The sequence below is a fragment of the Lolium perenne genome, chromosome 4 (genome assembly GCF_019359855.2).
Source record: "Lolium perenne isolate Kyuss_39 chromosome 4, Kyuss_2.0, whole genome shotgun sequence".
Lineage (NCBI taxonomy): Eukaryota > Viridiplantae > Streptophyta > Magnoliopsida > Poales > Poaceae > Lolium > Lolium perenne.
The window spans coordinates 232224536-232252466 of NC_067247.2; the positions used below are offsets into that span (position 1 = coordinate 232224536).

A 27931-nucleotide genomic window follows, 5' to 3' on the forward strand; every position below is an offset into this window, starting at 1 on the left:
CTTGCTGATCATTCTACAAAGAAACCTTTGGGTAAGGTTGATAATGTTCGCATTACCGTTAACAATAACCTTGTCCCCGTTGATTTTGTTGTCTTGGATATTGAATGCAATGCATCTTGTCCCATTATATTGGGAAGACCTTTTCTTCGAACTGTTGGTGCTATTATTGATATGAAGGAAGGTAATATAAAATATCAATTTCCTCTCAAGAAAGGTATGGAACACTTCCCTAGAAAGAGAATGAAGGTACCTTTTGATTCTATTATGAGAACAAATTATGATGTTGACACTTCGTCTCTTGATAATACTTGATACACACTTTCTGCGCCTAGCTGAAAGGCGTTAAAGAAAAGCGCTTATGGGAGACAACCCATGTTTTTACCTACAGTACTTTGTTTTTATTTTGTGTCTTGGAAGTTGTTTACTAATGTAGCAACCTCTCCTTATCTTTGTTTTGTGTTTTGTTGTGCCAAGTTAAGCCGTTGATAGAAAAGTAAGTACTAGATTTGGATTACTGCACAGTTCCAGATTTCTTTTCTGTCACGAATCTGGGTCCACCTCCCTGTAGGTAGCTCAGAAAATTAAGCCAATTTACGTGCATGATCCTCAGATATGTACGCAACTTTCATTCAATTTGAGCATTTTCATTTGGGCAAGTCTGGTGCCATTTTAAAATTCGTCAATACGAACTGTTCTGTTTTGACAGATTCTGCCTTTTATTTCGCATTGCCTCTTTTACTATGTTGGATGAATTTCTTTGATCCACTAATGTCCAGTAGCATTATGCAATGCCCAGAAGTGTTAAGAATGATTGTGTCACCTCTGAATATGTCAATTTATATTGTGCACTAACCCTCTAATGAGTTGTTTCGAGTTTGGTGTGGAGGAAGTTTTCAAGGATCAAGAGAGGAGTATGATGCAACATGATCAAGGAGAGTGAAAGCTCTAAGCTTGGGGATGCCCCGGTGGTTCACCCCTGCATATATTAAGAAGACTCAAGCGTCTAAGCTTGGGGATGCCCAAGGCATCCCCTTCTTCATCGACAACATTATCAGGTTCCTCCCCTGAAACTATATTTTTATTCCATCACATCTTATGTGCTTTTTCTTGGAGCGTCGGTTTGTTTTTGTTTTTTGTTTTGTTTGAATAAAATGGATCCTAGCATTCACTTTATGGGAGAGAGACACGCTCCGCTGTAGCATATGGACAAGTATGTCCTTGGTTTCTACTCATAGTATTCATGGCGAAGTTTCTCCTTCGTTAAATTGTTATATGGTTGGAATTGGAAAATGATACATGTAGTAATTGCTATAAATGTCTTGGGTAATGTGATACTTGGCAATTGTTGTGCTCATGATTAAGCTCTTGCATCATATGCTTTGCACCCATTAATGAAGAAATACATAGAGCATGCTAAAATTTGGTTTGCATATTTGGTTTCTCTAAGGTCTAGATAATTTCTAGTATTGAGTTTGAACAACAAGGAAGACGGTGTAGAGTCTTATAATGTTTTCAATATGTCTTTTATGTGAGTTTTGCTGCACCGGTTCATCCTTGTGTTTGTTTCAAATAAGCCTTGCTAGCCTAAACCCTGTATCGAGAGGGAATACTTCTCATGCATCCAAAATACTTGAGCCAACCACTATGCCATTTGTGTCCACCATACCTACCTACTACATGGTATTTTCCCGCCATTCCAAAGTAAATTGCTTGAGTGCTACCTTTAAAATTCCATCATTCACCTTTGCAATATATAGCTCATGGGACAAATAGCTTAAAAACTATTGTGGTATTGAATATGTAATTATGCACTTTATCTCTTATTAAGTTGCTTGTTGTGCGATAACCATGTTCACTGGGGACGCCATCAACTATTCATTGTTGAATTTCATGTGAGTTGCTATGCATGTCCGTCTTGTCTGAAGTAAGAGAGATCTACCACCTTATGGTTAAGCATGCATATGTTAGAGAAGAACATTGGGCCGCTAACTAAAGCCATGCTCCATGGTGGAAGTTTCAGTTTTGGACAACAATCCTCAAATCTCAAATGAGAAAATTATTAATTGTTGTTATATGCTTATGCATAAAAGAGGAGTCCATTATCTCATTGTCTATGTTGTCCCGGTATGGATGTCTAAGTTGAAGAATAATCAATAGCGAGAAATCCAATGCGAGCTTTCTCCTTAGACCTTTGTACAAAGCGGCATAGAGGTACCCCTTTGTGACACTTGGTAAAAACAATGCATTGTGATGATCCGGTAGTCCAAGCTAATTAGGACAAGGTGCGGGCACTATTAGTACACTATGCATGAGGCTTGCAACTTATAAGATATAATTTACATGATGCATATGCTTTATTACTACCGTTGACAAAATTGTTTCATGTTTTCAAAATCAAAGCTCTAGCACAAATATAGCAATCGATGCTTTTCCTCTATGGAGGACCATTCTTTTACTTTCAATGTTGAGTCAGTTCACCTATTTCTCTCCACCTCAAGAAGCAAACACTTGTGTGAACTGTGCATTGATTCCTACATACTTGCTTATTGCACTTATTATATTACTCTATGTTGACAATATCCATGGGATATACATGTTACAAGTTGAAAGCAACCGCTGAAACTTAATCTTCTTTTGTGTTGCTTCAATGCCTTTACTTTGAATTATTGCTTTATGAGTTAACTCTTATGCAAGACTAATTGATGCTTGTCTTGAAGTGCTATTCATGAAAAGTCTTTGCTTTATGATTCACTTGTTTACTCATGTCATATACATTGTTTTGATCGCTGCATTCACTACATATGCTTTACAAATAGTATGATCAAGATTATGATGGCATGTCACTCCATAAATTATCTGTGTTATCGTTTTACCTGCTCGGGACGAGCAGAACTAAGCTTGGGGATGCTGATACGTCTCCGACGTATCGATAATTTCTTATGTTCCATGCCACATTATTGATGTTATCTACATGTTTTATGCACACTTTATGTCATATTTGTGCATTTTCTGGAACTAACCTATTAACAAGATGCCGAAGTGCCGATTCTTTGTTTCTGCTGTTTTTGGTTTCAGAAATCCTAGTAAGGAAATATTCTCGGAATTGGACGAAATCAAAGCCCAGGGGCCTATTTTTCCACGAAGCTTCCAGAAGTCCGAAGGAGAGACGAAGAGGGCCACGGAGGGGCCACACCATAGGGCGGCGCGGCCCCCCCCTTGGCCGCGCGGCCCTGTGGTGTGGGGCCCTCGTGCCGCCTCTTGACCTGCCCTTCCGCCTACAAATAGCCTCCGTGACGAAACCCCCAGTACCGAGAGCCACGATACGGAAAACCTTCCAGAGACGCCGCCGCCGCCGATCCCATCTCGGGGGATCCAGGAGATCGCCTCCGGCACCCTGCCGGAGAGGGGAATCATCTCCCGGAGGACTCTACGCCGCCATGGTCGCCTCCGGTGTGATGTGTGAGTAGTCTACCCCTGGACTATGGGTCCATAGCAGTAGCTAGATGGTTGTCTTCTCCCCATTGTGCTTCATTGTTGGATCTTGTGAGCTGCCTAACATGATCAAGATCATCTATCTGTAATTCTATATGTTGCGTTTGTTGGGATCCGATGAATAGAGAATACTTGTTATGTTGATTATCAAAGTTATGCTTATGTGTTGTTTATGATCTTGCATGCTCTCCGTTACTAGTAGATGCTCTGGCCAAGTAGATGCTTTTAACTCCAAGAGGGAGTACTTATGCTCGATAGTGGGTTCATGCCTGCATTGACACACAGGACGATGTGAGAAAGTTCTAAGGTTGTGTTGTGCTGTTGCCACTAGGGATAAAACATTAGTGCTATGTTCAAGGATGTAGTCACTAGTTACATTACGCACCATACTTAATGCAATTGTCTGTTGCTTGCAACTTAATACTGGAGGGGGTTCGGATGATAACCTGAAGGTGGACTTTTTAGGCATAGATGCAGTTGGATGACGGTCTATGTACTTTGTCATAATGCCCAATTAAATCTCACTATACTCATCATGATATGTATGTGCATGGTCATGCTCTCTTTATTTGTCAATTGCCCAACTGTAATTTGTTCACCCAACATGCTATTCGTCTTATGGGAGAGACACCTCTAGTGAACTGTGGACCCCGGTCCAATTCTCTTTACTGAAATACAATCTACTGCAATACTTGTTCTACTGTTTTCTGCAAACAATCATCTTCCACACAATACGGTTAATCCTTTGTTACAGCAAGCCGGTGAGATTGACAACCTCACTGTTTCGTTGGGGCAAAGTACTTTGGTTGTGTTGTGCAGGTTCCACGTTGGCGCCGGAATCCCTGGTGTTGCGCCGCACTACATCCCGCCGCCATCAACCTTCAACGTGCTTCTTGGCTCCTCCTGGTTCGATAAACCTTGGTTTCTTTCTGAGGGAAAACTTGCTGCTGTGCGCATCATACCTTCCTCTTGGGGTTGCCCAACGAACGTGTGAAATACACGCCATCACACAACAAAACACAAAACTAAGATAAGGAGAGGTTGATACAGTAGTAAACAACTTCCAAGACTCAAAATAAAAATAAAGGTACTGTAGTAAAATAAACACATGGGTTATCTCCCAAGAAGTGCTTTCTTTATAGCCATTAAGATGGGCTCAGCAGTTTAAATGATGCACTCGCAAGAAATAGTAGTTGAAGCAAAACAGAGCATCAAGAAGCAAATTCAAAACACATTTAAGTCTAACATACTTCCTATGAAAAGGAATCTTGTAAATAAACAAGTTCATGAAGAGCAAAGTAACAAGCATAGGAAGATAGAACAAGTGTAGCTTCAAAAATTTCAGCACATAGAGAGGTGTTTTAGTAACATGAAAATTTCTACAACCATATTTTCCTCTCTCATAATAATTTCCAGTAGCATCATGAACAAACTCAACAATATAACTATCACATAAAGCATTCTTATCATGAGTCTCATGCATAAAATAATTACTACTCCCAACATAAGCATAGTCATTCTTATTAATTGTAGTGGGAGCAAATTCAACAAAGTAGCTATCATTATTATTCTCATCACCATAATCATCAAATGTAGGAGGCATAGTATAATCATAATAAACTTTATCCTCAATAGTAGGTGGCACCAAAATACCACTATCATCATAAATGGGAGGCAAAGTGTCATCAAAGTAAATTTTCTCCTCCATGCTTGGGGGACTAAAAATATCATGCTCATCAAAACCAGCTTCCCCAAGCTTAAATTCTTCCATAGCATTAGCAATAATAGTGTTCAAAGAGTTCATGCTAATAACATTGCTACAAATATTTTGCAAACAAAGTTCCATGGGTTTTTTAATTTTCTCTTCAAACACCTCATGTTCTAACTCAAGATAAATACTATAAAGATCTCTAATATTTTTGTTGTTTTCCATTAAGCCTAACTAGTGAAATAAAAACATGCATCGAATTAAGTAAAGTAAAACAAGTAACTATTTTTTTTTGTATTTTGATATAAGAAAGCAAACAAAGTAGTAAATAAAACAAAGCAAGACAAAAACAAAGTAAAGAGATTGCGATGTGGAGACTCCCCTTGCAGCGTGTCTTGATCTCCCCGGCAACGGCGCCAGAAAACAGTCTTGACACGCGTACAGCACGCGACCGTTGGGAACCCCAAGTGGAAGGTGTGATGCGTACAGCAGTAAGTTTCCCTCAGTTAGAAACCAAGGTTTATCGAACCAGTAGGAGTCAAGAAGCACGTTGAAGGTTGATGGCGGCGAGATGTAGTGCGGCGCAACACCAGGGATTCCGGCGCCAATGTGGAACCTGCACAACACAAACCAAGTACTTTGCCCCAACGAAACAGTGAGGTTGTCAATCTCACCGGCTTGCTGTAACAAAGGATTAGATGTATAGTGTGGATGATGATTGTTTGCGGAAAACAGTAGAACAATTGCAGTAGATTGTATTTCAGATGTAAAGAATGGACCGGGGTCCACAGTTCACTAGTGGTGTCTCTCCCATAAGATAAATAGCATGTTGGGTGAACAAATTACAGTTGGGCAATTGACAAATAGAGAGGGCATGACCATGCACATGCATGATATGATGAGTATTGTGAGATTTAATTGGGCATTACGACAAAGTACATAGACCGCTATCCAGCATGCATCTATGCCTAAAAAGTCCACCTTCAGGTTATCATCCGAACCCCTTCCAGTATTAAGTTGAAAACAACAGACAATTGCATTAAGTATGGTGCGTAATGTAATCAATAACTACATCCTCGGACATAGCATCAATGTTTTATCCCTAGTGGCAACAGTACATCCATAACCTTAGAGGTTTCTGTCACTCCCCCAGATTCACGGAGACATGAACCCACTATCGAGCATAAATACCCCGTCTTGGAGTTAAGAGTAATAACTTGGCCAGAGCCTCTACTAATAACGGAGAGCATGCAAGATCATAAACAACACATAGATATAAATTGATAATCAACATAACATAGTATTCTCTATTCATCGGATCCCAACAAACACAACATATAGCATTACAGATAGATGATCTTGATCATGTTAGGCAGCTCACAAGATCCGACAATGAAGCATAATGAGGAGAAGACAACCATCTAGCTACTGCTATGGACCCATAGTCCAGGGGTAGACTACTCACTCATCACTCCGGAGGCGACCATGGCGGTGTAGAGTCCTCCGGGAGATGAATCCCCTCTCCGGCAGGGTGCTGGAGGCGATCTCCTGAATCCCCCGAGATGGGATTGGCGGCGGCGGCGTCTCTGGAAGGTTTTCCGTATCGTGGCTCTCGGGTGTTCTGGATGCTTTCGAGGATTCTAAGATGCTGGGCGTTGATTTCGTCCGATTCCGAGAATATTTCCTTACTAGGATTTCTGAAACCAAAAACAACAGAAAACAGCAACTGGCCCTTCGGCATCTCGTCAATAGGTTAGTTCCGAAAAACGCATAAAAATGACATAAAGTATGCATAAAACATGTAGATATCATCAATAATGTGGCATGGAACATAAGAAATTATCGATACGTCGGAGACGTATCAAGACCCTAGTTAGAAATGGACGTTCTGAAAATTTAGTTTCAAAAACAAATGAAGTGAGTATTTCTGAAAAACTAAGTCTTTGTCTTCTCTTTGAGTTCTTTGGGAAAATAAGAAGTCATGCTCTTCCTTAGAAAGGTACCTAAAATTTTGCCACACTTGTTCACTTCTCTAACTTAATCCTTCACTTCACTTTCAGATGGAGCCCGTGAACACGAAGTTTTACCAGCTTGGGAATGGGGGAAGCTTGATCTTCGAGCACGACCTCAACGCCCTGTCCGATCACCTTGATCGCCCTCACCCGGAGTTCCACGGAGTCCAGGTCACTGACCAGCCAGGAGGAGAGCTGCAGTGGATCATCACCGCTGACTTGAGGGGCAAGATGGAGCCTCCCACTTCTGAGAGGATCCTCTTCTCCTTCAGGGAAAGCAACTGGCTGGACGGACTTGCCCGCGCTCTGCAGGAAGGACTTGCATGGTTGAGCGGGATGAGCGGGGAGGCCCTCAAGGACCATCGCTTTTCTCACCTCACCAGGCGTAACTCCGCTTGAGAGCCCATGGACATGCAGCCCCACCCGGAGCTGAAGCACCATGTGGAGCATCTCGACTTCATCCTGTACCACACCCAGCAGGATCTCGACCACGCTCGTGAGTACGCCAACCAGACTCACGCCCACATCATCCAGTAGGGCAAAGCCATCAAGAAGCCAAGGACCGCAGGACCCTCCGCCAGCAGCGTACCAAGAAGGACGCTACCATCACTCGCGTCCGCGAGAAGATAGTATCTTTGGAGGCCACTGTCAAGGCCCAAGAGGAGCAGATGAAGAAGATGGAGGAAGATGGAGAAGACATTCAGGGAGGAGGAGCCTTCCTGAGTGATGACGACGACTTCGAGGAGGATGAGTTCATCGAGTAGGAGGACTACGAGTTCCTGGACGCCGGAGAGGATGACTACATCCCCATAGATGTAGATGAGGAGTAGTTTCACTTGTTCACTATCGTAGGTGTGAGTTGTATCCCGCCCCATGTATCGTAGCTTGGAGAAGAAGGGTTCTTAAAACCCTTAGTGTGTTATCTTGTAATGTGTGCTGTTTGTTATGAATGAATGTATGTTTGTTGCATCATGAAAAGACTTCAAGTTTTAAACTTTTAACTTAAGCACCAAACAAGCCATAGAGAATTTCCCTCTTATCTCATGATCTATCTCAATGTTCAGATGGCCCCTCCAACTCGTAACGCGAATCAAGAAGCCATGATGCAGATGTTGCAAGTCATGTTGGAAGATAGAGAGGCTGAAAGAGCTGAACGCCAAGCCAACATTGCAGCACTTCAACAGCTTGCCAACAACCATGGCCATGGCAACCATGATCACCCAGGATCTAAGCTCAAGAACTTCCAGAACACAAACCCGCCAGTTTTCAGCAAGACTGAGGAACCCCTTGATGCGGATGATTGGCTCCAAACTATGGAGAACAATCTAGAAGTAGCCGGAGTGGATGACAATGAGAAAGTGCTGTTTGCCACGCACTACTTAGCAGGACCAGCAAGAGCTTGGTGGACAAGCACCTGTGCCATGAACGCGGGACAATTCATGACTTGGGGCAGATTTCAAGCTCAAGTTCAGCAAGTACCATGTGCCCCCAGGTCTGATAAAGAAGATGAGGGATGAATTCCGTGAACCGAAGCAAGGCAGGATGTCCGTGGTGGAATACCGCGATAGATTTCTGACTCTGTCAAGGTACGCCCCGGATGAGACTGATACCACTGAGAAAAGGAAGGAAAGGTTTCTGAACGGACTGCATGATGAGATGCAGACTGTGTTGGTGAATATCCCCTTCGCCGACATTGAAGCCCTTGTAGACTCCGCCATCCAAATGGAGGGCAAACTGCATCAAGCCAATGAGAACCGCAAGCGCCACATGATGAATCAGAGTGGGCCCAACAATGCCCCAAGGTATCGCCCCAACTCAAGCGGAGGCTTCGCCTCCAGGAACAACAAGCCCAATGCACAGATGTCACGTCCGGGTTTTCAGAACCGGAGTGGAGGAAACCCCAGGCCATGAGGCCACCACAACAACAACAGCAACTAGAACAACAACAACAACTTCAACCGCGCTCCGCCGAGAGCCCCCAACAACAACAACAACAACACCAACACCGCTCCAAGGACTGGGAGCAACGCCATCCCCGTTGCAACCAAGGACAAGGCCACAATCACCTGCTATGAATGTGGAGTTGTGGGACACTACTCCAATGAGTGCCCCAAAAGGTTCGCCAAGATTGCCGCCAACACCGCTGCACCTGCTCAGCAGCAACGCCGTGTCTCCACCGGCAAGAAGTTCGCCCCCAACAACCCGAACAACCGTGGAGGTTGCCTCTTCCACATGAACGGCGAGGAAGCCCAGGAAGCACCAGACGTGGTGCTGGGTATGTTCTCTGTTAACTCAATACCAACAAGAGTGTTGTTTGATTCCGGAGCATCGCATTCTTTTGTTACCGAAGATTTTGTTTGCACTAGTAAGATTCAACCAATCAGTTTGAAACATGTCATGATAGTTCAAATACCTGGGTCAACCACCAAAGCTAGAAAATTTTGCAAAGATGTACCCATCAGAATTCATGAAATAGATTTTTATGCCAACTTGATTGTTCTGGGAACAAAAGGATTGGAAGTAGTACTGGGTATGGATTGGATGTCGAAACATCATGGATTGATTGACTGTGACAAGAAGGCCATCACCATGACTAGTAGCACCAGAATAATAATAGAACATGTGTCTGAGAGACTACCCAGAAAGTTCACTTGCAACCAGAGTTTAGCCAAGCCAACCCTGGATCAGATCAGGGTCGTGTGTCGATACCCTGGTGTGTTTCCGGAGGATCTACCCGGTATGCCCCCAGATCGGGATATCGAGTTCATCATCGAGCTAATCCCTGGAACAGGAGCTATAGCCCAGAGAGCCTATAGCATGAACCCCGCAGAGTTAGTGGAACTGAAGAAACAATTGGATGATATGTTGTACATGAAGGAGATATGCCCTAGAGGCAATAATAAAGTGGTTATTATTTATATCTTTATGTTTATGATAAATGTTTATATGTCATGCTATAATTGTATTAACCGAAACATTAGTACATGTGTGATATGTAGACAAACAAAGAAGTCCCTAGTATGCCTCTTAACTAGCTTGTTGATTAATGGATGATTAGTTTCATAATCATGAACATTGGATGTTATTAATAACAAGGTTATATCATTGTATGAATGATGTAATGGACACACCCAATTAAGCGTAGCATAAGATCTCGTCATTAAGTTATTTTGCTATAAGCTTTTGATACATAGTTACCTAGTCCTTATGACCATGAGATCATGTAAATCACTTATACCGGAAAGGTACTTTGATTACACCAAACGCCACTGCGTAAATGGGTGGTTATAAAGGTGGGATTAAGTATCTGGAAAGTATGAGTTGAGGCATATGGATCAACAGTGGGATTTGTCCATCCTGATGACGGATAGATATACTCTGGGCCCTCTCGGTGGAATGTCGTCTAATGTCTTGCAAGCATATGAATGAGTTCATAAGAGACCACATACCACGGTACGAGTAAAGAGTACTTGTCAGGAGACGAGGTTGAACAAGGTATAGAGTGATACCGAAGATCAAACCTCGGACAAGTAAAATATCGCGTGACAAAGGGAATTGGTATTGTATGTGAATGGTTCATTCGATCACTAAAGTCATCGTTGAATATGTGGGAGCCATTATGGATCTCCAGATCCCGCTATTGGTTATTGGTCAGAGTGAGTACTCAACCATGTCCGCATAGTTCACGAACCGTAGGGTGACACACTTAAAGTTGGATGTTGAAATGGTAGAACTTGAATATGGAATGGAGTTCGAATATTTGTTCGGAGTCGCGGATGAGATCCCGGACATCACGAGGAGTTCCGGAATGGTCCGGAGAATAAGATTCATATATAGGATGTCATTTTATGTGAATTAAAATGATGCGGAAGGTTCTATGGAAGGTTCTAGAAGGTTCTAGAAAAGTCCGGAAGAAACCACCAAGGAAGGTGGAGTCCCGATGGGACTCCACCTCCATGGCCGGCCAAACCTAGTGGGGGAGGAGTCCCAGGTGGACTCCCCCTTAGGGGGCCGGCCACCCCCTCCATGGAAGGTGGAACTCCCACCTCAAGTGGGAGTCCTAGCTTGGGTAGGTTTCCCTATTCTATGGAAGGTTTTGGGTTCGGGTCTTATTCGAAGACTTGTAGTCCAACACTTGGGGTTCCACCTATATAATGAGGGGCCAAGGGAGGGGGCCGGCCACCCCAAGACCACAAGCTGGCCGCCCCATTGAAGTGGCCGGCCACCCCCTCCCAAACCCTAGCCGCCCCCCTCTCCTCCATATCTCCCGCGTAGCTTTAGCGAAGCTCCGCCGGAGTTCTCCACCGCCACCGACACCACGCCGTCGTGCTGTCGGATTCAAGAGGAGCTACTACTTCCGCTGCCCGCTGGAACGGGAGGTGGACGTCGTCTTCATCAACAACCGAACGTGTGACCGAGTACGGAGGTGCTGCCCGTTCGTGGCGCCAGAAGCGATCGTGATCAAGATCTTCTACGCGCTTTTGCAAGCGGCAAGTGAACATTTACCGCAGCAACAAGAGCCTCATCTTGTAGGCTTTGGAATCTCTTCAAGGGTGAGACTCGATACCCCCTCGTTGCTACCGTCTTCTAGATTGCATCTTGGCTTGGATTGCGTGTTCGCGGTAGGAAATTTTTTGTTTTCTATGCAACGTTTTCCTACAGTGGTATCAGAGCCGTGTCTATGCATAGATGGTTGCACGAGTAGAACACAATGGTTTGTGGGTGTTGATGCTCTTGTTATCTTTAGTTTGAGTACTTTGCATCTTCGTGGCATAGTGGGATGAAGCGGCTCGGACTAATTTTACATGACCGCGTTCATGAGACTTGTTCCTCGTTCGACATGCAACTTGTATTGCATAAGAGGCTTTGCGGGTGTCTGTCTCTCCTACTATAGTGAAGATTCAATTTACTCTTCTATTGAAAACATTAGTATCAACGTTGTGGTTCATGTTCGTAGGTAGATTAGATCTCTCTCGAAAACCCTAAACCACGTAAAATATGCAAACCAAATTAGAGACGTCTAACTTGTTTTTGCAGGGTTTGGTGATGTGATATGGCCATAATGTGATGATGAATATGTATGAGATGATCAGTATTGTATTGTGGCAACCGGCAGGAGCCTTATGGTTGTCTTTAAATTTCATGCTGAGTGGTATTTCAAAGTAGTTGTAATAGTTGCTACATGGAGGACAATCATGAAGACGGCGCCATTGACCTTGACGCTACGCCGACGATGATGGAGATCATGCCCGAAGATGATGGAGATCATGTCCGTGCTTTGGAGATGAAGATCAAAGGCGCAAAGACAAAAGGGCCATATCATATCACATATGAACTGCATGTGATGTTAATCCTTTTATGCATCTTATTTTGCTTAGATCGCGACGGTAGCATTTTAAGATGATCCCTCACTAAAATCTCAAGATAATGAAGTGTTCATCCTTAGTAGCACCGTTGCCAAGACTTGTCATTTCGAAGCATCTCGTGATGATCGGGTGTGATAGAATCAACAAGTGCATACAACGGGTGCAAGACAGTTTTGCACATGCGGATACTAAGGTGGCCTTGACGAGCCTAGCATGTACAGACATGGTCTCGGAACACGTGATACCGAAAGGTAGAGCATGAATCATATGGTTGATATGATGAACACTTTGAGTGTTCGCCATTGAAATCACACCTTGTCTCGTGATGATCGGACATAGGTGCGGTGGATTTGGTTCGTGTGATCACTAAGACAATGCGAGGGATATTGTTTTGAGTGGGAGTTCACCTAGTTTTTAATTATGTTGAATTAAAATTTGAACTCAATTTTTCATAAACTTAGTCTAAACTTTTGCAAATATATGTTGTAGAGATGGCGTCCCCAATCAATTTTAACCAGTTCCTAGAGAAAGAAAAACTTAAGAGCAACGGTAGCAACTTCACCGACTGGTTCCGTCATGTGAGGATCTTCCTCTCTGGCGGAAATCTACAATATGTGCTTGATGCACCGCTAGGTGACCCTCCTGCAGAAACTGAAACCGATGAAGTAAAAGCTGTTTACGAGATTCGGAAAACTCGGTACTCTCAAGTTCAGTGTGCCATCCTGTGCAGTCTGGAATCCGAACTTCAAAAACATTTTGAGCACCACGATCCTCATGAGTTGATGAATGAGCCGAAAGCTATATTCGAGACTCATGCGGCCGTGGAATGCTATGAAGCATCGAAACATTTCTTCAGCTGTATGATGGAAGAAGGCAGCTCCGTTAGTGAGCACATGCTCGCCATGACCGGGCATGCGAAGAAACTCAGTGACTTGGGAATAGTGATTCCTAACAGATCGGGATTAATCGTGTCCTTCAATCACCGCCACCAAGTTACAAGAACTTTGTGATGAACTACAATATGCGAGAACATGAACAAGGAGTTACCTGAACTCTTTGGCATGCTAAAAGCCTTTGAGATTGAGATCAAGAAAGAGCACCAAGTGTTGATGGTCAACAAGACCACCGGTTTCAAGAAACAGGGCAAGTCTAAGGAAAATTCAAGAAGGGTGACAAGAAAGCTGCCACGCCTCCTATGAAACCTAAGAACGGCCCTAAGCCCGATGCTGAGTGCTATTCACGCAAGGAGAAGGGACACCTGGAAGCGTAATTGCTCCAAGTATCTGGCTGATCTGAAGAGCGGCCTTGTCAAGAAGAAGAAAGAAGGTATATCTGATATACATGTTATAGATGTTTATCTCACTGGTTCTCATTCTAGTACCTGGGTATTTGATACTGGTTCGGTTGCTCATATTTGTAACTCGAAGCAGGAACTAAAGAATAAACGAAGACTACTGAAAGATGAAGTGACGATGCGCGTTGGAAACGGATCCAAAGTCGATGTGATCGCTGTCGGCACACTTCCTCTACATCTACCTTCGGGATTAGTTTTAAGCCTAAATAATTGTTATTTTGTACCCGCGTTGAGCATGAACATTATATCTGGATCTTGTTTAATGCAAGACGGTTATTCATTCAAGTCTGAGAATAATGGTTGTTCTATTTTTATGAATAATATCTTTTATGGTCGAGCACCACAAAAGAATGGCTTATTTCTGTTAGATCTCGATAGTAGTGATACGCATATACATAACATTGATGCTAAGCGAATTAAATTGAATGATAATTCTACTTATATGTGGCACTGTCGTCTTGGTCATATTGGAGTGAAACGCATGAAGAAACTCCATACTGATGGATTACTTGAATCACTTGACTTTGAGTCACTTGATAGATGCGAAGCATGTCTAATGGGAAAAATGACAAAGACTCCATTTTCTGGTATGATGGAGTGAGCTACTGACTTATTGGAAATCATACATACCGATGTGTGTGGACCAATGAGCGTAGCATCGCGCGGTGGTTATCGTTATGTTCTAACCTTCACAGATGATCTGAGTAGATATGGGTATATCTATTTCATGAAACATAAATCTGAAACTTTCGAGAAGTTTAAGGAATTCCAAAGTGAAGTAGAAAATCAACGTAACAAGAAGATTAAATTTCTACGATCTGATCGTGGAGGTGAATATCTGAGTTATGAGTTTGGCATGCATTTAAAGAAATGCAGAATACTTTCACAATTGACACCGCCGGGAACACCTCAACGTAACGGTGTGTCCGAACGTCGTAATCGAACTCTCTTAGATATGGTTCGTTCTATGATGTCTCTTACTGATTTGCCGTTATCATTTTGGAGTTATGCATTAGAGACAGCTGCATTCACTTTAAATAGAGCACCATTGTGGGGACCCCAGACTAGCTGTCCGAAATTCCCTGTTATGTATACAGTTCACGATCCCATGATCAGTGCGCCGTGAACACATAACCGAACTGATATCAAATTACACCATCCATTACAAAGCGGAATAAGAAAATTACAACATGGTCACATGACCAATACTTACATAATAGCCTCGAAGGGCCTAACTAAACATCAGAGTAGCATCATCACTTCAGCAGCGCAGTGCCCAAGTCCTCTGCCATAACCCTACAGGCAACTGACTGGGAAGACGTTCCTAGCTCGCATAGACGTCGTCAACTCCTTCTTCATCTGTCGAACTCCTTCAAGTCTGGCCAAGTAAATAGCCAGGGACAAAGCCGTGAGTACATTTGGAATTGTACTCGCAAACCATCAAGAAGGTGATAAAAATTCTAACTAGAGAAGACAAGAGAGGAAACATAGTTTCTCTCGTGGATGTAGCATGAGGAAGAGAAATAGTTTCTCTTGTGGATATAGCATCCCGGCATCTCGAGTGATGGGGACACTAAGGGAGTCCTATGACATCTCTATACCTTTGTTAAAGAAGAGGTAGCATACCGCCATCTCAATTGATGGGGATACTAGGGAAGTCCTATGACATCTCTATATCTTTGTTGAAGAAGATACTTCAAAAGATAAACTACGACATCTCTATATCTTTATTGAAGAAGAGTCCCTCTACATGAAACACTAGGAAGGGTCACCCAATTTTGTTTCATTTTCCTCGACCATCTCCATATGGTCGGCACCAGCCTTTCCGTACCCTTCCGGTACATCCAACACACACATTTCCTTTGGAAATCATTTTGTAAACCAAAACTCGACACAGCTCGGTAACGGCCATCCCAACCGTCCATGACCGCGGACGCGGCTATTCGAATAGTTTTAACTCTGCAGAGTGTGCGCACTTTCCCCACAAGATCTGATAAATCCGCCGGGATCATCCCTGGTTCGTCATACGAAAGTATGCGAGTCTCGGATAATCAGTCGAAGCCTTTCGCCCATTCAACTTAACACGAGGTCCTACCCTATGGAGTATGTACCTCCCCGGCACCGTGGCAGCTCACCTCCTCTTGAGCATGGCTCCACCGCCAAGCCAGGAGACCCATAGTGTCTTCCGGACGGGTCAGCCCCGAAGGCCTCCCGTTATACTATTGTCCCAACAATGACAACCCGGACTCGGGGGTAACCGTACCCTTGTATAGTTGTGCGGTGCCTCATGCTAAGAAGAACAAACGTCAAGCTAAGCCCCGTGCCCACGTTGGAGTAATGTGGTTGCGCTGTGTAATTGTTCCGGGCGAATACAAAGAACCATGTGTCGTTTTTCTCAAAAACCCAAGTCACACCCACACTTTCCTCTTTCCAACCATCTTTGTCAAGATCCTTTTCTTTCATAAACCATACGCTTGGGTAAGGTTGCCTCACCCAAGGTTTTCATAAACATTTACAACAAGGTAAACCTTGAGGGGTTCCCAACCTATAGTTTCATGAGTTGAACTAGTATTGCACTACGGCCGAGATGAGAGTCATCCCGCCATAGATGAGGTATAAAGGGGTAGTGGAGTGGATCATACTTGCTTAAGTTAAGCATGTATTATGACAACACAAGGAGGAATATACTCTCAGATTTGTGGTGCTAACTACACAACTTAGATAGTGGAGTGTCACTATCCAACATATTCTCCAAGATGGTACACGGCATACTCCTCTCAAGTTGAGAATACACCAAGATCATGACAATGATACCTCTATACTACAAATGGGGTGGGTGTGGTGTAAGTTACTATCTTGGGATGGAACATGCTCAAGTTGAGCATACAAGATAACCAAGTGGGATAGCACGGCCATGCTACCATGCATCCCATAACACAAGGACAAATAGTGGAGCATCACCACTAGGGAGTACCCCACTTGCAAACACACATAGATGACATAAATAGAGATAATAACACACATAGAATGAAGGTGCTTTGAACATCAACAAATGACATCCAACTAGACACCGGATCAGAGATCAAAAGATGGCTTGCCTTGGCTTATTTGTCCCTGTACTTCTTCAACTCTATCAATATAAGAATCCCAACAATATAAATAAAATCCTTGTCCAATTCCACTTCGTCTTCTTCTCCGGAATTGCTCGCGTCTATCGCCGGAAAATATAAAAAGGAACACAATCAATCACATTGCACCAACAAAACAAACATACAACAACCATAATTTAACCATTCAATAAAGAGCTACCATACAAAGGACTTATAGATACCACAAACAACTTAAAGAAAACCCATGTTATTTACCTAGTAAAGGTATGCGAGTATCACAACTTAGCAATTGCCTCTCTCGGTTATCACCATGGTATAACCCAACATCCCCTGGTAGATAACATCATAAAGAGGACAAGAGCATTAGTTTGACATCAAATACATTCACAAAACATTTTCAAGCATTTTTGGAAAAGTAGAAAACAGTTTTCCTAACTTAGTTTGCTCACATAACACCACACAAGAATAGGAAACAAATAATGTGCCCTACCATTTGAAAACTTAAGCAAAACAAAAGAGCTGATGTTAACTTGCAGAGGTTTTGTTTTGCAAGCATAAAACAAAGGTTGCCCATTTCTACTAAAAAGAATTGGTCAAGGGTTTTAAATAAACCGAAAAGTTTTGCTTCAACAAAGCATGTCACACATATACATTACTAACAGCAACAGAAATGTATGAACAGAGACTAATAATATTTTTCCTAGATGACCAGTACTAATACAAGACTAACCCAATTGGAATCACCCAAAACTATGAATCCTACAAATTTAGGAATTTCTTTGAATCTGACTGTACAGAAACAAGATCTGTAAGCCATAAATTGTAGAAAAATCCTAAAAATATGAGACCACTGGCATTTGAAAGATAATTAAACAGAGATGCATACACAATTGGATTTGGGTTCAAATTGTTTATGAAACTCTCACAAATGGATTGACAAGGTTACTGCATGTTTGTACCATTTGCTTTCTCTCTGGAGTTACAGAACAGATAAAGGTGTGAAACTTGTTTAAGAAGATTAAGAAAACATTCAGTAATCCTACAAATTTGGAATCACTCAATTAGGTTCAAAAATGGATTTTTGGTGATTTAAAAGCTAACAGCCAAGTCTGCAGAACACACATAACAAGTTTAATTCACCCAAAATCTTACATAACTCATAAAAATATGAGGTCAGATGCATCTGAAAGGTATTGAAAAGCTGGTTCTTACCCAATTGGTTTCATTCAAAAAATTGTTCCCAAGCTCCTGGTTTAATTCGACAAAGTCAGATCTGACCAGATCTTGACCTGTGAACCATTTCAGTTTCAGGAGGTCAATCGAAGTGAAACCACCGCCAAAATGGAGGTATTGAAGAGGGCTTTCACCTACAATTGAGTTTGCTCAAAAAGGTTTCGTAAAACGGAACAAATCTAACAAACAGTGAATCTGCATGTTTACAGAACTTTATTTACCACGGACAATCCGTAACGAATTTGAGGATGAGACCAACGCTAAGTTGTAGATCTTTTCCGTATCTATCTGCGGAACTTTGAATCACTCGATTTGGATCTGCGCACGGGATTTGGTGGATTTTACAAGTTCGTACCAGAATCTGAAATAGCAAGATAGCAGAAATTACTGCAAGGATTTGGACGAACTTTGCTCAAGAACTTCAGATCTGAGGATAGCTCAAGCTTCTCCATGCTTGGACCAACATGCACCTGCATCAAGATCCAATCTTAGCAATGGAGGAAGAGGAAGAGGAGAGAAAACCATCTAGGGTTGGGGAGAAGAAGGAGAGGGAGGCTCTCATGGTGAGGAGGAGCTTGAGGGAGGAGGGAGCTTCATCTTGGAGTTCTTTCCATGGCCATGGCCGGCCATGGGAGCTAGGTGGAGCTGCATTTTCGTGGGGGAGAGTAGGAGAAGAGTGTGAGGGAGTAGATAAGGTGGAGGAGTGAGTGGAGAGAAGAAAAATGAGAGCAAGAGGAGTGGAGGTGGCCGGCTAGGGAGTTTTTATAGAGGGAGAGGGGTGGCTGCCTCCTTATTTGATTGGCCAAGTTGGGTGGCTGCCCATTTAGTGATTGGGGTAGTTGGGAGGCAAGGCTTGGAAGAGAAGGAAATGAGGAGGGAGGGCTGGCCGAATTTTCTTGCCATGGCCGGCTCCTTCTTGACAACCACAAGTGAACAAACAAAGTGCAATGCCACTTTATGAATGTCGACCAAGGTTGAGTATTTGAGGGGTTAGCTAAAAATGGTTTGATGATGTATTAAAATTTGGGAGAGAGGTGATAATAAACATTGGTGGCAATGTTGGAGAATAAGGTACTTTGATCAAATTATCATATTGGCCAAGAGATGATGGTGGTGATGGTGGTTGAGACAATGGTAGAGCAAGATTAAGAGAGATGGTGAGTGAAGTAACCATATACTCACAATGAAGAATATGGGGACTTAAATCATGAATTCATGAGGTCAAGGTAATGATGGAAAAGAATATAAATTGCTCTACAAAGGAGAGGTCAATAGGGAGTGAGTTGAAAGTATCAAATGATCATCCATTTGATCCAGAATTGGAGGATGGAGGGGATACAATGTGGTGGATCAGAGATGTGCATAAGATGTGCAAGAGTTGTCATTTGAAATAGATCTTGTTTGAAAAGTATTTGAAACACCTCAATTGTCTAGGACACTTGGGAATGAACTCAAGTGGAATGAAGTTTGAAAGTGTTGAGATAAAACTAGTTGGAACATAGGGGTTCAAAATATTCTACTTACTTTCTCAAGTAAGGTAGAGTTTTTCTCAAAGGTAAAAATAAGCAAGAGGAAAACAAGAAATGGTATAGGTACCATAAACAAGCTTTTTGTTAAAACAAAGCAAAATAGAAATAATGTTTTATAAATCAATACTTGGTAGAAATGGGATGAAAAACAAAACCCATTTCAGTTCCTTGTTTTCTTTGAAGAGAAATCTTGGAAAGTTTTAATAAAACTAGAAGTTGTTTTGTGATCAAAACTAGAGAAGGAAAACTGTAGGATTTTTGAGGAGGGAAACTAATTTAGGGAGGAGTGTTCTCAAGGGTAGATGGTGGCTACAAAATGTATCCATCATTCCCACTCTTGGTTTTGTGAAGATTAAACTTGAATAAAAACAAGAGGTAAAAGTGAAGGAAGTGATCTAGAGTTGAATCATTGGATAGGGTATAAGATCAAGTTGAATATATGTGATGCAAGGGTAGAATGAGACATGCAGGATGTGGAAATTGTAGAGGGAGATGCACAGATGAGATCCATGCATTGAGATCACCAAGTTGTGAATTAAGGATGATTGAGCTATCTTGTACCACAAAGAGAAAAATCAAGATGGCACACCCATGTTGTCATCAGGAGAGAGGTTTGATGTAGTAAGAAGGAAAACAATTCTTCCTAAGCCACACATGTGTTTTATTTGGTGAGTTGCTTGTTTAACCACTAGGAGTGTCGTTCTATGCGGTAGCTCAAGACAAAATTCAACAAGCAAATCAAGACAATTCATCTACCAACAGATCAAGGCAATTAATCATAGCAAACAGATCAAGGCAATTCACCTTAATTAGTCTATAGAAAAAGTTTTTGTTCCCCCTAATTTTTGAAATAAGGACAACTAATCAAGGTTGAAAAAGTTGGGGTGTTACAGATCTTCCACCCTTAAAATAATCTCGTCCCGAGATTACTGAGTGTAGAACTAGAGGGGTTATAAAGTTTAACCAAAGTCAGACTCCATTCTTCTGTAGACGTGCCGTTGTAGAGAAAGTCGTTTGCTTCATCTTATGGGAGACATGTTGGATTTCGGCCGATGGCGAGCTTCATGAAGATGTTGACTACTCCATGCAGGTGTTGGATCTGTAGCTTCTTCACGATCCTGGCGGAGGTTCAAGACTGTGGGAGGGTTAGTGCACCCAATGGCGCTTGAGCAGGGCTGAAAACCTTTTTAGAGTTAGCTTGATTTTAGTGGGAGACGAAGTCTTCCACCCTTAAGATTTTTCATCGGGTTCTCGGAAAAACTCAGAGCTTCTGCCTTGTAGTTCTGTCTGGGGCTTCGGAAGAAGTCATCGGTCTTCCTTGTTCAGCTGAAGAATCTTCGGGGGCGACGTGCAGACCACCACTTCAAGAGGCACTCACGGTGTTAACTGAACCATACGGGACGCGCGGCGAGTTAGAAAGTTGAAGAAACACCTGGTTGGTACCCATATGAAGCAGCAACAGGGGTCGTCGAAGACAATCTTCAGCTTGAGGGTCAGTGCTGATTTCAGTAACAACTAAGAAGTTAGCGGGTAAACTACGCCTAAAGTCTTGAGTCTTGGAGTATCTTCAGAAGCTTCATTTGATGAGGACCAGATGAACCATGTGGTGTAGCTCAGCTTTGACGCTATTGTTCTCTCAACTGTTAGAAGGTGTGTTCGAGGGTAGTTTCAAAAAGATATTCTTGCGATTAGCGCGAGTATACTCCAAGGTTAGACCAAGTTAGCATGTCTTCTCGTAGAGGTGCAGTCACTCTTGAAGGTAGGGCTTCTTCTTTCTTGGCGTAGTGGGGATGCTCCAGCTGATCTTGAAGGAAGTCAGCGTAGATAGGGGTCGGGTTAGTTTCTCTGACGGTTGAGAATCGATGGTTAACAGGGTTAACTTATCCATTTAGCTAGCAGTTAGTATTCTAACGGCGTGGTTGATGAGGGTAAACACATCTTAGGGAGGCTGTCTAAGCTAGGTTATCACACCGAGGGTGTTTTTCAAACCGAAGGATCAAGACAATCATTCACACAACAAACAGATAAAAACACTCAAGGCAACACACGAGGAACTACAAGCAATCATCACACCAGACATGGTACTCTAAGTACCCAAGGATGCCTAATACGTAGGGGTAGCTCAATCAAAGCGATTGAGTTTTGTCCTATCCATCCTATAGGTTTGGGGCTGGTCGCATATGTTGACGTCTTCATATCGTCAACATCAGCTTCAACTTGGATCCTTGTAGCAGTTGGTAGTGAAGGGGTCGGGTGTTGAGTCATTGATGATGAGGCGGAGGAGAAAACTGTGTAGAACTTCTAGTCTCGACATCCCGGAAATATGAGGTCTTCGAAGAGGTAGCTGTTGAGGTGCTCCCGAAGGCGACAACTTCTGGTGGCTGGCCTAAAAAGTACTAGTCAAGAACTGAGGACTTGATCCCAGACGACTGCAAAAAGTGCAAGTCCATGGAGGAACAAGGTCAGCTCATCGACAGACTTTGGTGACAACCAAAGATGTGATGTTATCATCCCTACATGAGCACGGCTAAGTCGGCATCAAATCTTCAATAGCTGCTGTTGGAGATATGTGAGACTTCATAAAAGGTTGATCCATCTTCGAGTTCGAGTCTCCGGTCTGGGTTGGGGACATCGTCCAATATGTAGGTTTGAATTGGATGAGACAATAGAGTAAGAATTTTCAAACCCTTTTATAAAGCGGAGAGATAAGAATTTAGAAGCTTTGAATAAATAAGAGGAGTAGAAGCTATGCTTCCGACTAAAGAAAGAATTTGTTTTGTAAATAGTTTTTCCCAAGTACTTGTTTCCTAACTAACGTCCATGCTAACTAAGGTCTCCTACAGTCAGGATAGCTCTGATACCAGCTCTGTGGGGACCCCAGACTAGCTGTCCGAAATTCCCTGTTATGTATACAGTTCACGATCCCATGATCAGTGCGCCGTGAACACATAACCGAACTGATATCAAATTACACCATCCATTACAAAGTGGAATAAGAAAATTACAACATGGTCACATGACCAATACTTACATAATAGCCTCGAAGGGCCTAACTAAACATCAGAGTAGCATCATCACTTCAGCAGCGCAGTGCCCAAGTCCTCTGCCATAACCCTACAGGCAGGCGATCGGGAAGACGTTCCTAGCTCGCATAGACGTCGTCAACTCCTTCTTCATCTGTCGAACTCCTTCAAGTCTGGCCAAGTAAATAGCCAGGGACAAAGCCGTGAGTACATTTGGAATTGTACTCGCAAACCATCAAGAAGGTGATAAAAATTCTAACTAGAGAAGACAACAGAGGAAAAATAGTTTCTCTCGTGGATGTAGCATGAGGAAGAGAAATAGTTTCTCTTGTGGATATAGCATCCCGGCATCTCGAGTGATGGGGACACTAAGGGAGTCCTATGACATCTCTATACCTTTGTTAAAGAAGAGGTAGCATACCGCCATCTCAATTGATGGGGATACTAGGGAAGTCCTATGACATCTCTATATCTTTGTTGAAGAAGATACTTCAAAAGATAAACTACGACATCTCTATATCTTTATTGAAGAAGAGTCCCTCTACATGAAACACTAGGAAGGGTCACCCAATTTTGTTTCATTTTCCTCGACCATCTCCATATGGTCGGCACCAGCCTTTCCGTACCCTTCCGGTACATCCAACACACACATTTCCTTTGGAAATCATTTTGTAAACCAAAACTCGACACAGCTCGGTAACGGCCATCCCAACCGTCCATGGCCGCGGACGCGGCTATTCGAATAGTTTTAACTCTGCAGAGTGTGCGCACTTTCCCCACAAGATCTGATAAATCCGCCGGGATCATCCCTGGTTCGTCATACGAAAGTATGCGAGTCTCGGATAATCAGTCGAAGCCTTTCGCCCATTCAACTTAACACGAGGTCCTACCCTATGGAGTATGTACCTCCCCGGCACCGTGGCAGCTCACCTCCTCTTGAGCGTGGCTCCACCGCCAAGCCAGGAGACCCATAGTGTCTTCCGGACGGGTCAGCCCCGAAGGCCTCCCGTTATACTATTGTCCCAACAATGACAACCCGGACTCGGGGGTAACCGTACCCTTGTATAGTTGTGCGGTGCCTCATGCTAAGAAGAACAAACGTCAAGCTAAGCCCCGTGCCCACGTTGGAGTAATGTGGTTGCGCTGTGTAATTGTTCCGGGCGAATACAAAGAACCATGTGTCGTTTTTCTCAAAAACCCAAGTCACACCCACACTTTCCTCTTTCCAACCATCTTTGTCAAGATCCTTTTCTTTCATAAACCATACGCTTGGGTAAGGTTGCCTCACCCAAGGTTTTCATAAACATTTACAACAAGGTAAACCTTGAGGGGTTCCCAACCTATAGTTTCATGAGTTGAACTAGTATTGCACTACGGCCGAGATGAGAGTCATCCCGCCATAGATGAGGTATAAAGGGGTAGTGGAGTGGATCATACTTGCTTAAGTTAAGCATGTATTATGACAACACAAGAAGGAATATACTCTCAGATTTGTGGTGCTAACTACACAACTTAGATAGTGGAGTGTCACTATCCAACATATTCTCCAAGATGGTACACGGCATACTCCTCTCAAGTTGAGAATACACCAAGATCATGACAATGATACCTCTATACTACAAATGGGGTGGGTGTGGTGTAAGTTACTATCTTGGGATGGAACATGCTCAAGTTGAGCATACAAGATAACCAAGTGGGATAGCACGGCCATGCTACCATGCATCCCATAACACAAGGACAAATAGTGGAGCATCACCACTAGGGAGTACCCCACTTGCAAACACACATAGATGACATAAATAGAGATAATAACACACATAGAATGAAGGTGCTTTGAACATCAACAAATGACATCCAACTAGACACCGGATCAGAGATCAAAAGATGGCTTGCCTTGGCTTATTTGTCCCTGTACTTCTTCAACTCTATCAATATAAGAATCCCAACAATATAAATAAAATCCTTGTCCAATTCCACTTCTTCTTCTTCTCCGGAATTGCTCGCGTCTATCGCCGGAAAATATAAAAAGGAACACAATCAATCACATTGCACCAACAAAACAAACATACAACAACCATAATTTAACCATTCAATAAAGAGCTACCATACAAAGGACTTATAGATACCACAAACAACTTAAAGAAAACCCATGTTATTTACCTAGTAAAGGTATGAGAGTATCACAACTTAGCAATTGCCTCTCTCGGTTATCACCATGGTATAACCCAACATCCCCTGGTAGATAACATCATAAAGAGGACAAGAGCATTAGTTTGACATCAAATACATTCACAAAACATTTTCAAGCATTTTTGGAAAAGTAGAAAACAGTTTTCCTAACTTAGTTTGCTCACATAACACCACACAAGAATAGGAAACAAATAATGTGCCCTACCATTTGAAAACTTAAGCAAAACAAAAGAGCTGATGTTAACTTGCAGAGGTTTTGTTTTGCAAGCATAAAACAAAGGTTGCCCATTTCTACTAAAAAGAATTGGTCAAGGGTTTTAAATAAACCGAAAAGTTTTGCTTCAACAAAGCATGTCACACATATACATTACTAACAGCAACAGAAATGTATGAACAGAGACTAATAATATTTTTCCTAGATGACCAGTACTAATACAAGACTAACCCAATTGGAATCACCCAAAACTATGAATCCTACAAATTTAGGAATTTCTTTGAATCTGACTGTACAGAAACAAGATCTGTAAGCCATAAATTGTAGAAAAATCCTAAAAATATGAGACCACTGGCATTTGAAAGATAATTAAACAGAGATGCATACACAATTGGATTTGGGTTCAAATTGTTTATGAAACTCTCACAAATGGATTGACAAGGTTACTGCATGTTTGTACCATTTGCTTTCTCTCTGGAGTTACAGAACAGATAAAGGTGTGAAACTTGTTTGAGAAGATTAAGAAAACATTCAGTAATCCTACAAATTTGGAATCACACAATTAGGTTCAAAAATGGATTTTTGGTGATTTAAAAGCTAACAGCCAAGTCTGCAGAACACACATAACAAGTTTAATTCACCCAAAATCTTACATAACTCATAAAAATATGAGGTTAGGTGCATCTGAAATGTATTGAAAAGCTGGTTCTTACCCAATTGGTTTCATTCAAAAAATCGTTCCCAAGCTCCTGGTTTAATTCGACAAAGTCAGATCTGACCAGATCTTGACCTGTGAACCATTTCAGTTTCAGGAGGTCAATCGAAGTGAAACCACCGCCAAAATGGAGGTATTGAAGAGGGCTTTCACCTACAATTGAGTTTGCTCAAAAAGGTTTCGTAAAACGGAACAAATCTAACAAACAGTGAATCTGCATGTTTACAGAACTTTATTTACCACGGACAATCCGTAACGAATTTGAGGATGAGACCAACGCCAAGTTGTAGATCTTTTCCGTATCTATCTGCGGAACTTTGAATCACTCGATTTGGATCTGCGCACGGGATTTGGTAGATTTTACAAGTTCGTACCAGAATCTGAAACAGCAAGATAGCAGAAATTACTGCAAGGATTTGGACGAACTTTGCTCAAGAACTTCAGATCTGAGGATAGCTCAAGCTTCTCCATGCTTGGACCAACATGCACCTGCATCAAGATCCAATCTTAGCAATGGAGGAAGAGGAAGAGGAGAGAAAACCATCTAGGGTTGGGGAGAAGAAGGAGAGGGAGGCTCTCATGGTGAGGAGGAGCTTGAGGGAGGAGGGAGCTTCATCTTGGAGTTCTTTCCATGGCCATGGCCGGCCATGGGAGCTAGGTGGAGCTGCATTTTCGTGGGGGAGAGTAGGAGAAGAGTGTGAGGGAGTAGATAAGGTGGAGGAGTGAGTGGAGAGAAGAAAAATGAGAGCAAGAGGAGTGGAGGTGGCCGGCTAGGGAGTTTTTATAGAGGGAGAGGGGTGGCTGCCTCCTTATTTGATTGGCCAAGTTGGGTGGCTGCCCATTTAGTGATTGGGGTAGTTGGGAGGCAAGGCTTGGAAGAGAAGGAAATGAGGAGGGAGGGCTGGCCGAATTTTCTTGCCATGGCCGGCTCCTTCTTGACAACCACAAGTGAACAAACAAAGTGCAATGCCACTTTATGAATGTCGACCAAGGTTGAGTATTTGAGGGGTTAGCTAAAAATGGTTTGATGATGTATTAAAATTTGGGAGAGAGGTGATAATAAACATTGGTGGCAATGTTGGAGAATAAGGTACTTTGATCAAATTATCATATTGGCCAAGAGATGATGGTGGTGATGGTGGTTGAGACAATGGTAGAGCAAGATTAAGAGAGATGGTGAGTGAAGTAACCATATACTCACAATGAAGAATATGGGGACTTAAATCATGAATTCATGAGGTCAAGGTAATGATGGAAAAGAATATAAATTGCTCTACAAAGGAGAGGTCAATAGGGAGTGAGTTGAAAGTATCAAATGATCATCCATTTGATCCAGAATTGGAGGATGGAGGGGATACAATGTGGTGGATCAGAGATGTGCATAAGATGTGCAAGAGTTGTCATTTGAAATAGATCTTGTTTGAAAAGTATTTGAAACACCTCAATTGTCTAGGACACTTGGGAATGAACTCAAGTGGAATGAAGTTTGAAAGTGTTGAGATAAAACTAGTTGGAACATAGGGGTTCAAAATATTCTACTTACTTTCTCAAGTAAGGTAGAGTTTTTCTCAAAGGTAAAAATAAGCAAGAGGAAAACAAGAAATGGTATAGGTACCATAAACAAGCTTTTTGTTAAAACAAAGCAAAATAGAAATAATGTTTTATAAATCAATACTTGGTAGAAATGGGATGAAAAACAAAACCCATTTCAGTTCCTTGTTTTCTTTGAAGAGAAATCTTGGAAAGTTTTAATAAAACTAGAAGTTGTTTTGTGATCAAAACTAGAGAAGGAAAACTGTAGGATTTTTGAGGAGGGAAACTAATTTAGGGAGGAGTGTTCTCAAGGGTAGATGGTGGCTACAAAATGTATCCATCATTCCCACTCTTGGTTTTGTGAAGATTAAACTTGAATAAAAACAAGAGGTAAAAGTGAAGGAAGTGATCTAGAGTTGAATCATTGGATAGGGTATAAGATCAAGTTGAAT

The 27931-nt window shown here is 42.4% G+C and overlaps 4 long non-coding RNA genes across 5 annotated transcripts; all 4 read right to left on the minus strand.

The window, feature by feature from the left end:
- Positions 1-15055: 15055 nt before the first annotated feature.
- LOC139830613 (uncharacterized) lies at positions 15056-17515 on the minus strand. Its single transcript, XR_011743402.1, has 3 exons — positions 17298-17515; positions 17031-17143; positions 15056-15310 (listed from the first exon to the last, which is right to left on the minus strand). It is a non-coding gene; the product is annotated as an uncharacterized lncRNA (long non-coding RNA).
- A 745-nt stretch (positions 17516-18260) lies between these two features.
- LOC139838911 (uncharacterized) lies at positions 18261-19040 on the minus strand. The gene is made up of 3 exons (XR_011756728.1): positions 18683-19040; positions 18497-18593; positions 18261-18409 (listed from the first exon to the last, which is right to left on the minus strand). It is a non-coding gene; the product is annotated as an uncharacterized lncRNA (long non-coding RNA).
- Positions 19041-22930: 3890 nt separating this feature from the next.
- LOC139830614 (uncharacterized) lies at positions 22931-25164 on the minus strand. The gene is made up of 3 exons (XR_011743403.1): positions 24988-25164; positions 24721-24833; positions 22931-23000 (listed from the first exon to the last, which is right to left on the minus strand). It is a non-coding gene; the product is annotated as an uncharacterized lncRNA (long non-coding RNA).
- Positions 25165-25951: 787 nt separating this feature from the next.
- LOC127326123 (uncharacterized) lies at positions 25952-26726 on the minus strand. Of its 2 annotated transcripts, none has more exons than XR_007867626.2 (3): positions 26373-26725; positions 26187-26283; positions 25952-26099 (listed from the first exon to the last, which is right to left on the minus strand). It is a non-coding gene; the product is annotated as an uncharacterized lncRNA (long non-coding RNA). The 2 variants fall into 2 exon arrangements; XR_007867628.2 differs by having other exon boundaries at positions 25968-26021; positions 26373-26726.
- Positions 26727-27931: the final 1205 nt, after the last annotated feature.